The 10,959-nt window shown below is 38.7% G+C and overlaps 1 long non-coding RNA gene across 1 annotated transcript; it reads left to right on the top strand.

The window, feature by feature from the left end:
* Window positions 1-1,925: 1,925 nt before the first annotated feature.
* Window positions 1,926-3,026, top strand: LOC132125527 (uncharacterized). The gene is made up of 3 exons (XR_009426929.1): window positions 1,926-1,986; window positions 2,292-2,456; window positions 2,874-3,026. It is a non-coding gene; the product is annotated as an uncharacterized LOC132125527 (long non-coding RNA).
* The last annotated feature ends 7,933 nt before the right edge of the window (window positions 3,027-10,959 follow it).

The raw sequence follows: 10,959 nt of genomic DNA, 5'->3' as shown, positions 1-10,959 counted from the left end.
AAAAAAAATATAAATACCTTTCGCTTGTGGCAAAATTTGCTTTAATCCAGGACTATAAAGGCCCTTGGTCCACCAATTCTCATCTTTCTTTCTCTTCGCAATTTTTGTATTGATTTAACACATACTGTTTTGAGTTTTTTGGTGATCTTTGTAAGTGTTGCAGAACTGCCACACAAACCCTCCTCAAGCATATCCACCTGACGGAGACGTAATCCTTGAGCAAATCTAAAGGAAAGTAATAACATTTAGATTAATATAACAGTGTTTTCCAACCTGTCTTAAATATACCCCTATCCCCATCTACAGGTTCAAGTTCAACCTATTAATCGATATGAAACTAAAGATGTTTACTGAACACTAAATTAAAATTGTCTCAAAACCATTTCTGTGAAAAAGATTTACATATTTCGAAATTATGAGATTAAATCACAATTTATTTTGATATATTGACATCCATATTATTTTAAGTCTTAAACGTGTAAGGTATTAAATTTTCTGGTAAGGGGCAATATTTAACGCCTTGAATTGATTTCTAGTGGTATTGACTATAACAATTGAAAATGACTTGATGACTAAAATTACTAAAACTGCCAGTGAAAGCAAGTTAGTTTCTTAATCAGTGGGTCATTATATAATTTATTTCAACTGATTTGTTAAAATGAATTTGTTTATTTTGCTACTGTCATATCAGGTACAGGTAAATACATATGAGAATACATATTTTAATATTGTTCATAGTTCACAACTGTATGTATGCATAAGAGCTGTTAACATCATTAAATAGTTAAAATATGAACTAGGATTATTTACCTGTGAATGACCTTCATATAGGAGTCAAGGGTAACATGACTTCTGCTAAAAATAGAGCCATCACGTATGGAGACAGACACATCTTTGTGCCGATTTCTCCTACACATCCTGCAATGATGATAGACATCAGTTTACAAAAGGTTTTGGGACCTTCTTCTTTACGTTAGAAATTTTAAATTTAAAACCATTATTAAAAGTTATGTACTGTCATAGCTTGCAGTGTATACGTATTTGTAGCGAATATTTTCGGTTCTTTTGGTTCTGGACGTGTCTGTACTGTGTGTACACACTTAATGTGGCGTGGCAGATCGGAACGCCATCGCCATACATGGTTAAAGCATTAAATAATCATAATTAAACATATTTACATTTCATTACAATCAGCTATATATATATATATATACATATATATATATATATATATATATATATATATATATATATATATATATATACATACATATACATATATATATATATATATATATATATATATATAAATATATATATATATATATATTAATCTAGCTGATTGTAATGATATATATATATGCTATAACGTTTTATTTTTATAGCGAATTGGAGTAGAAACCAAATTTTACAATTAGATTCAGATTAAAAAAAAAAAAAGCCTTACAGTATGTTCAATTGACATATTTTGTAATTTTTTGCTTAATATAAAAATAAATAACAAATGAAGTGAATACCTTAGCTGTTAACTGTAACAATATTATGGGTTCCCTTTTTTACAGTATTAGCTGAAGTAGATTTTTATCCTTTATATATATATATATATTTATTTTTTATATATATATATTAAAAAATGTATTATTATTGAAAATATAACAAATTATAATTTAAAGACAATGGCACACTAAAAAAATTAAAATTTCTGTTTACTTTCCGAAAATCATGCACCCAGTTACATCAAAGAGTTATTTCACATAGTTTAAGATGTCCTACTTTATGAATTTCTGGAGTGTCAGATGACAGGACTAACCCCTAATATTTGGCATATTTGACCCACTTGTCCATTGTGCATTAATGTTACTCAAGTAACATGGTTGTATGTTGTCAGTGCTGTTGCTATGTGTTTTAATGTTAACATTTCTAATAGTATGCAGAACACAAAGCGCACAAAGCGGGGGAGAAACCAAGGTGGCGTTGTTGATAAAGGTAACTATTTTTCTTTTCTTTCCTTTTTTACAAGCCATAAATAAATCCTTTCCATTATTCAGCAGAATAAGTGTGATGAATTTATGAACATATTCACTCCTCTAATAGCAGTTAATCATAACATTCACCCTCATAACAGTTTACTTGTACTTGACTATATACAGTACAGTGGTGTAAACACTAGTTGTTTATTAATGTGCCTTACATGCTTGCATTTTAAAGTAAGAATAATCCAGATTTACTCAACTTTTTTGAGATCTCTAGAATGACCAGATAAATATTTTGTAATTACTGTAAATCTACAGTAGGTGATACAGTCTCAGTGCCACCTCCTGTCTCTGGTTCACCACAAGTTGCACCGACGGCAGTTGCAACAATTGAAAAACTCAAAGAAGAAAATAGACTCCTGAAAGAGGAACGGGATTTTCTGCGGGAGCAATTGAGAGGTTCCCTCAATAAAAGACAACTAGGTAAGTCTTGGTTTACACATTGTTTTCTTTCCATATCTGGCTCAGTTTTTTTTATTTATTTTTTTTATGTCAAACAACCACAACAACAACAAAATAATGTGTGATCTGATGTTCAGAAACCTGATACGAATGGAAATGAGAATTTAAAGTATTAAAGGTTTGCTGGAACAGCATCTCATTATGTTCTAGAATAAAGTTCTTCATATATTATATGCCCTAGAATATATTTATTGAAAATATTTATTTTAAATTTTGTTCACATTTATTAACATATTTACTGACATATAATTGACACTTATATGGTATTTAAATATAAATATGAAAATGTAAACAATGTATAACAATATATAATATAAACTTTTATTTTGGATGTGATTAATTACAAAATTGTCTTTTTTTACTTGCATACTGTTTTAGGGACAAACAGAAGAATGCAAAATGATTCATCTTCTGAGTCAGAATCTGCAGACAACTCAACATTCTCAGACACATCAGATTCCTCAGACAAGCCTCCAAAGAGAAAACACAAGAGAAAGCACAAAGTCAGAGAAGACAAAGATACCTACATTCGAAGAGGCAAGTTAGTATATTATAGGACCTGCAGTATGCTATACACAAACATACACACACACACACACACACACACATATATGTGTGTGTGTGTGTGTGTGTGTGTGTGTATGTGATTTCTCCATTCCCAATTTAATGTGCTGAGACAATTATGTCTTATTGATTTATTAAATTTAAATTACATAGTTTACCTTTAACTACTTCACACCTATATAATGTACATGTATTAATAAGAGTTTCCACCATAATAAATTAGCGAGAGAAGTCATTTTTTGTTGTTGTTGAATTCTGTAAATGCTTTCATAATTTCTATGCTGTGTAATACTTATTTTCAGTTAAAACTCCTGATGATGTTTTGCACCGCTACAAGGCCATTCTGAAGAGCTTCCTACGGACTAGGAGTGTCTCCAGAAGCTGCAAACTACACAATGTTGATCGCAGTACCATAGCTCTTACAGCTATCATTGCAGAGCTGCAGATAATTGCTACTCCTGAACTGCACATTCCAGAATTTCAGGGTGGAACTCTGCAGAAATATGCAAAAAATATGCAGAAAAAGTGCAAGGAATATCTGGATACAAAACCAGAAGTCATGAGTAAAATCACTGAAATGAAACGGAATCGTGAGCTCCTACCAATTGGGTATAAATTCCAAAAAGAAGACAAGTAATTGGCTCAAAAGTATAAGATGTCTTGTTCAGTGCAGCAGTAGCATTTATACACATGCGTTCACCATGTAGAAAAGTAATCTTTTTCAGATTTATTCTAAGCCCATTTTATTGATTAAAAAACAAAGTGTGAATGTTCCCCTCACTTTGTTGTCTTTAAGTTCACCCTGTCTTGTGTTATGTTTCTAGATAAAGTACAATGTTTTATAGACAATGTATAACTTGGAACTAAATGGCTCTTTTAAGTTTCTTCTCTGTTATGCACAATAGTGCAATCTATTTTACAGTGCATTACTAACATGGATGTCTAACATGTTATTGTCCTTATTGATGCCATTGAAAAAGCAAAATGGTTAACAAATAAAGTCATTGTTTTGATGCACTATGTATGTACTGTAGTGTATTAAGAACTGTTAATTCTACATTGCTTTCATGTCATCTTTTACAGTCCTTACTAGTTGATATGCCATATAGTGGTGTATATGGACTAAGCTTATAACAAAGTTGGAAGAACTGGTAATTACTATGTAATGTTTGTGTAAAATGGTGCACTTTATTTTACAGTCCTATTTCCATTTACTTACTATGAACGTACTGGTGAATGTACCTATTAGTTCATGTATAAGTTATGCAGTACTCAAGTTGGGGGGTAAGAACATGGACCAAGGTACTTGTTGAGTAATCGATGGTAAATGCCATTGCAGTTAACTTACCTCCTTCTTTAATGTCACTGATTCTCTTAACTAATTGATTCAACAGAGATTTTTGATGGTGTGCATTGCTAATAATTATACGTGTAGACAGATTTTACTTTGGACTTATACAGTAGCTACTAGACTCATAATAACACTTACAACTTATCATATGTCAAAATCCCTATTTTAAAGAACTGTACCTGCTGAGCATTAACATGCAGAGCTGCACAGTTACTGCAGTGTTCCTAACCAACTTCCAAAGCACATATAGTTTCACATTAGTTATCATGAATGTACCCTGTTTGTTTGTGGCTGTTATTAACCATACTTAAGTACTACATATTTACCATGTACATACCATTAAGATGTACAGTAATGTTTCTTATTACTTACCATAAATGGATACTGTAAGGACGTGCCTGTTTGTACCCACACTAGTCCATAAGTACTACATATTTACCATGTACATACCATTAGGATGTACATTAATGTGTCTTATTACTTACCATAAATGGATACTGTAAGGACGTGCCTGTTTGTACCCACACTTGTCCGTAAGTACTACATATTTACCATGTAAATACCATTAGGATGTACAGTAATGTTTCTTATCAGTTGCCATATACAGATAATGTAAGTGCATTTTAGTACATTCACACTTGTCCATCAGTACTACATATTTGCCATGTATTTACATTAGTAGTTACAGTGAAGTATCTAATTACTTACCATGTACAGACACTACCTGTAAGTACCCACACTTGTATGTACATACAAACTAATTACCATGCATGTACAACTGTTAAGTACAGCCGTGTTTCTTATTAGTTACCATGTACATACAGTTCAGGTAAGTACCTTGTGTTACCACACATTTCCCTGTAGGTACAGGATATTTACCATGTATGTACCATGGAAGTACACGTACTGTAAAATAAAGTGCTACCCACATATCTTTTAAAGAACTATTGTTACCGAGTGACAGAGAAAGAGTCAAATTACCCCCAAGCAATTTGTTGTGTAGATTACTGGGACATAGTAAATATTGTGAAAGGTGTGATCCAGATAGGGAAACAGTACCCCTATTAGGATGGCTACATACGGGGAATCGTGGGAGGGATTATGTAAACAAATGCTTAAACACTCAGAGCCCAAAGACAGAGATAAAATAGGAAAACAACTCGGAAAGGCATGGGAGAAGCTGAGTAGCCTATATGGGTGGGAAAGAGATACAAAAAATGGAGGGAAGTTGCTAAAGGCAATCTTAGAGGAGGAGAAAAGAGCCAACGGTGAACTAGAAATAGCGCGAAAAAAGGGTGAAACGGGCTCTGTATGGCAGAAAAGAAAGAGTAACAAGGACATAGCAGAGAAGGAGGCAGAATTGAGAAAATGGAGCAGAATAGCGGCTGCTATGGCAGCCAGGGTAAAAAGTGCTACATGGGCAGAGGAGAAAGATCGGAGTCCACCCCCTTATGCCCCGCCCACAAATAAAGTAACGGCATCAGCCCCAAAGCAAATGCCATTGTTTGAAATAAATGAAGGGGTGGTTAAAACCACAACTAAAACAGCAAAAGGTGACGGTACTTTTAAAATCACGAAAGGGCAAATAGATGTAACTCTCAGTGAGAGAGATAGGGAAGAAAAAGAACCAGAACACCAGTTACAACAGTATGAAATAAAGGTAATGATAGAACAAGAAGTGAAACAGAAAGTAAAAGATGCAATAAAAACAAGAGGATGAGATCAGGAGTGAGTTTGAACCATATGAACAAACCATACCACATTTTTATGGGGAAACCCACCACAGTGTAATGGCAGAAGATGGGGCTCACACGTCCTCCCCCAGGTTTACCACCTCTTTATCAGCATTACCCGACGTAAGACGAAAAAGTTCAAAATATCAAATGCCACTGATGAGGGCTAATGGCAACTATCCAGAATACAAACCGCGGGGCCATTCTGAAATGAATGCTGTGTTGAGTAAATTACCAATAATAACAAAAGGAGGAATTAGATGGTTAACAAAATTCGTAACCCTCACACATGGTACTGATTTGGCCATAGGTGACCTAAGAGCCCTACTGGGCAACATAATGACCAAAACACAAGTAGACACAGTAGAAAGGGAAGCCAGAATAAATAAGGTTGCAAATGAAGAACCTTTGCCAAGACACATGACAGATGTGGGCACTGCACTGGGTAAATTGTACCCAACCCCAAAATTGACTTAACAAAGCATAAAATTCAAAATACAACCTTTAGAGTCTGCATCAGCCTACCTTCACAGGTGTGAGTCAGAATGGGAGGAGAGAACAGGGGAACATCCTGACTCCACCCCCATATGCCAAGAATTCTATAGGCAGGCTGTGGTAAGAGGGGTCCCAGCAGGGGCAGTAGCTGCCATCGAAAATAGCCCAGATATGAGAGGAGGAGAAGGAGAGGTATGGACTAGACACTTTATTCACCATGTAGACAGGGCCGTGGAAAAACAGGGAAAGGAAGAGACAGAAATAGAGAAACTTAAAACACAATTGCTTAAAATGCAGATTCAAACTGAAAAAGATAAAAATAAGAAAAAGCCAAAAGATACCCTACAGCTACCAGTAGCTCCAGTGCCAGGGTATGGGGGGGGAAATGGAGGTGTACAGCAGACAGTCCAGCAAAATGTAGACAGATACTGGCCAAGTGACTACCCATATGATCCACTACCAGACTGGCTCCCTAGACAAAAATTTAGGGGTAGAGGTAGAGGAAATAACATGAGAGAGCAGGGGTGTTTCCTATGCGGGGCTACAGATCATTGGAGGCGTGAGTGTCCTGAGGGACAGAGGGGACAACCTCCTGCACGGGGACGGGCTCCTGTCAGAGGAGGGCCTCAGAGAGGGGGAGGAAGAGGTGTCCCTAGAAGTGAAGGCCCGTGGTCTGCCAACCAACAGGTGCCCAGACAGTGCCCAGTCTGGGACCTGGCAGATTACGCGGATTACTGACGAGACCCACAGAGAACCAGCAGGGGGGCTGAGGCTGAGCCTTTCCTGACAATACTGGTAGACAACCAGCCAGTGCGTGCCCTAGTGGACACTGGGGCATCCTTCTCCACCATCCAGAATGCTATGGTGGACACAACCTCACTGTCCTGCAGGACACAGGAAGTGATATCGAAAAATGGCCACTGACAAAACCACTGCTAGTGCAAATAGCAGGCCAATCAATATTACATCCTTTTCTGTGCTCTGCAAGGGTGCACTCTGCTCTTTTAGGAAGGGATTTATTGGTAAAAAATGGGGGTAAAAATACTATGTAGCCCTGATGGGGTGATTGTGATATTTCCAAATGGACAAAAAACTAACTGTTCAGTCCAGGGAGGGGTGGTCCATGAGGGTGGTCAGTGGGTAGTGGACAGTGTAAAACCAAGAGGGGCTGATATCTATTGGCTGTTACTCACAAATCAGAATAACAGCGATCTGGCAGGCCTAATGACAACATGGGGAGGATGGATGCAGTCCAAACACCCTTTTTCTGCTCCATCTGACGCCTGGCACTGTACTCTATATTATGATCAAAATGAAGATGAGGTTTATGCAGAAGAATTCAATGAGCAGAAAGGTCAGTTGACCACCGTAAAGTCTAGGTGGCTATTTTTGGGACCCCAGGGAGCGGCTGTAGCAGTTCAACTAACAGAAGAACAGCAGGGATGGTATGAGATGGAGGCCACGGTAGCCCCCCACATCTCATTAGGAGTGAGCAAAACACACGAAGCAAAGGTTCTCGGGCCCATGGTAAAAAATTTACTAGCAACAACTGATTGGAAAAAAGACCCTGTTTCTGAGTGGGAGTGTTCTGAGTCTACTGATAGCTATAGGTTGAGGATAGGGGTAAGCAGTGAAGCCGTGTACCAAACAACCAGGGTAAACAGAGCTGAGATCATAACCAGGGGCGATGGAAAAGGGACAGAAGAGATGTTGCTGAAACTGCCAGATGCATTATGGTCCCAGGGACCAGAGGATGTTGGCTACTGCAGAATAGCCCCTGTAAGCTTTGAAGTAGACAACACAAGAGTCATACAGGCAAGGAAATACGCAGTAAAACCAGAGGCAGAGGCAGGAATAACTGAGACCATACACAATTTAGAAAAGGCTGGGGTACTGTACAAAACTGACTCTGTATGGAACACCCCAATACTACCAGTGTTAAAACAGTCAACTGGGAAGTATAGGATGGTGCATGATCTAAGGAAAGTTAATGAAATAGTAACCACCCCTGTGTTGCCCACACCTAACCCATACACCATATTCTCAAAACTGACCCCAAGCCACACCCACTTCTCATGCATTGATTTGGCTAACGCCTTCTTCTGTATACCTCTGGCAAAAGAGTGCCAGGATATGTTTGCTGTTACCCACAAAGGGTGCAGGTATACCTATGATCGCCTCCCACAAGGTTTTATACTGAGCCCAGGTATTTTTAATCAGCAGCTAAGACACCTCTTAGACAAGTACATTCTAAGTGAATCCTCTGTGCTGATTCAGTATGTAGATGATCTACTGATTGCATCAAAATCTGCTGAAGCGTGTATGATAGATACAGAGAGGGTACTGGCGACTTTAGCCCAAGAGGGGCTAAAGGTAAGCAAAAGCAAACTACATGTGTGTAGACCTGAAGTCACCTTCCTAGGGAGAATAGTGGGAAGACAGGGCACGGCGCACACCCCTGACACCAGACAAGCTATACTATCACACCCCAAACCAGTGTATGTGAAAGACATGCTCTCTTTTCTAGGCCTGGTAGGCTACAGCAGACACTACTTACCCAACTACACGGAAAAAAACAGCAGAATTAAGAGAAATGGTGTAAGAAGTAGGCATGAAAAACAGTAAGGCTGTACTGCAGTGGACAGTACAGAAAGAACAGGTTTTCATAAATCTGAAGACTGACATGGCTGCTGCTGCCACATTGCAAACTCCCAACCATGCATTACCTTTCTACCTAGATGTAAGCAACACCAAGAACAGTGTGAGTGGGGTGCTGTATCAAAAACAGTGCCAACAAAGGCGAGTGCTGAGTTACTGTAGTGCTCCTTTGGACAAAGTGACAATTTGTGGCAGGGCTGGCTAAAATGATAGAAAAAACACAGCATCTGGTGATGGGACACCCACTACACATCCTGACAAACCACTCTGTGGTGGCTTTCATTACTTCCTCTGCATTTACTTTTTCAGCACAGAGACAAAACAAATTACTCAAAATACTAACTGCCCCCAACATTGTACATGAGCACAAAGGAATAAACATGGCTGAGCTGGTGGGAGAGGGGGAGCCTCATGAATGTGCCCCAAGGGCCTTGACGGATGACAAGGTGAGGGAGGGTTTGAGGGACATCCCTTTAGACAACCCTGCATTGACACTTTTTTGTGATGGATGTTGTTTCAGGACAGAACAGAACGTGCTGTCTGCAGGATTTGCAGTGGTTAGCCAAACAGAAAGAACATTTACAACAGTGATTACAGAAAAATTACATGACAGGCCTTCAGCACAAAGGGCTGAATTGTTGGCTCTTATAGCAGCATTGAGAATAGCCACAGATAAAAAAGTTAACATCTACTCAGACTCAGCTTATGCAGTAACAGCTGCAACGATAGAACTAACCGGGTGGGCCAGGGTAGGGTTTGTTACATCTACAGGAAAACCCATAAAACACTCACAAGAAGACTCTGAGTTATTAGAGGCTATCATGCTACACAAAGAATTGGCTATCATAAAATGTACAGCACATACAAAAGGTCAGGACAGTGTCTCAAAAGGGAATGATGCAGCAGACCAGGCAGCAAAACAGGCAGCTGGATACCTTACATTGCAGATGGTAGTCACAGCAACAGATGAGCTAATGGAGTTAGAACCAGCAATAACCACTGAGTATATCAGACAGGAACAAACGTCAGCCTCTCCTGAGGAACGTAGCAGTTGGGTAAGCAAGGGAGCGACAATGGCTGACACAGGGCTTTGGGTAGGGCCTGATGGACGACAGGTACTACCTGCAAACACAGCAGTTCACACATTGACAGAAGCACACTCATTGGCACACAGTAGTGAGAAAGACATGACAAAACGCATGAAGGCATGGTGGCACCCTTTTATGCCTCATTTGATCAGTAATACAATTGCTAACTGTGAGACATGTGTAAAATTCAATGTGAGACCTACTGCTTGGCCTGAGGCTGGACACTTCCCCACAGACAGGGGTCCAGGACACATGGTGGTGAATGATTTTACTGATATGTTGATACCAGTGAACAAGAAAAGGTACCTGTTGGTGATGGTGGACCAGTTCAGTGGGTGGCCTGAAGCATTTCCATGCAGAAAGGAGGATGCCATGTCTGTGGTGAAGTGCCTGGTTAATCAGTATATTCCAAAACATGGTTTCCCAAAATAAATCAGGTCTGACAATGGCTCACACTTTAAAAACGAACACCTGCAGATGGTAGAAAAACAATTGGGTTTGAAACATGTGTATGGGGCAGTATACCACCCCCAAAGCCAGGGGAAGGTGGAAAGGCTAAACCTAACACAGAAAAA

This window comes from Carassius carassius, chromosome 43 (genome assembly GCF_963082965.1).
Source record: "Carassius carassius chromosome 43, fCarCar2.1, whole genome shotgun sequence".
NCBI lineage: Eukaryota > Metazoa > Chordata > Actinopteri > Cypriniformes > Cyprinidae > Carassius > Carassius carassius.
The sequence above is the reverse complement of the archived record's forward strand: the minus strand, read 5'-3'. Positions and strand labels throughout refer to the sequence as shown.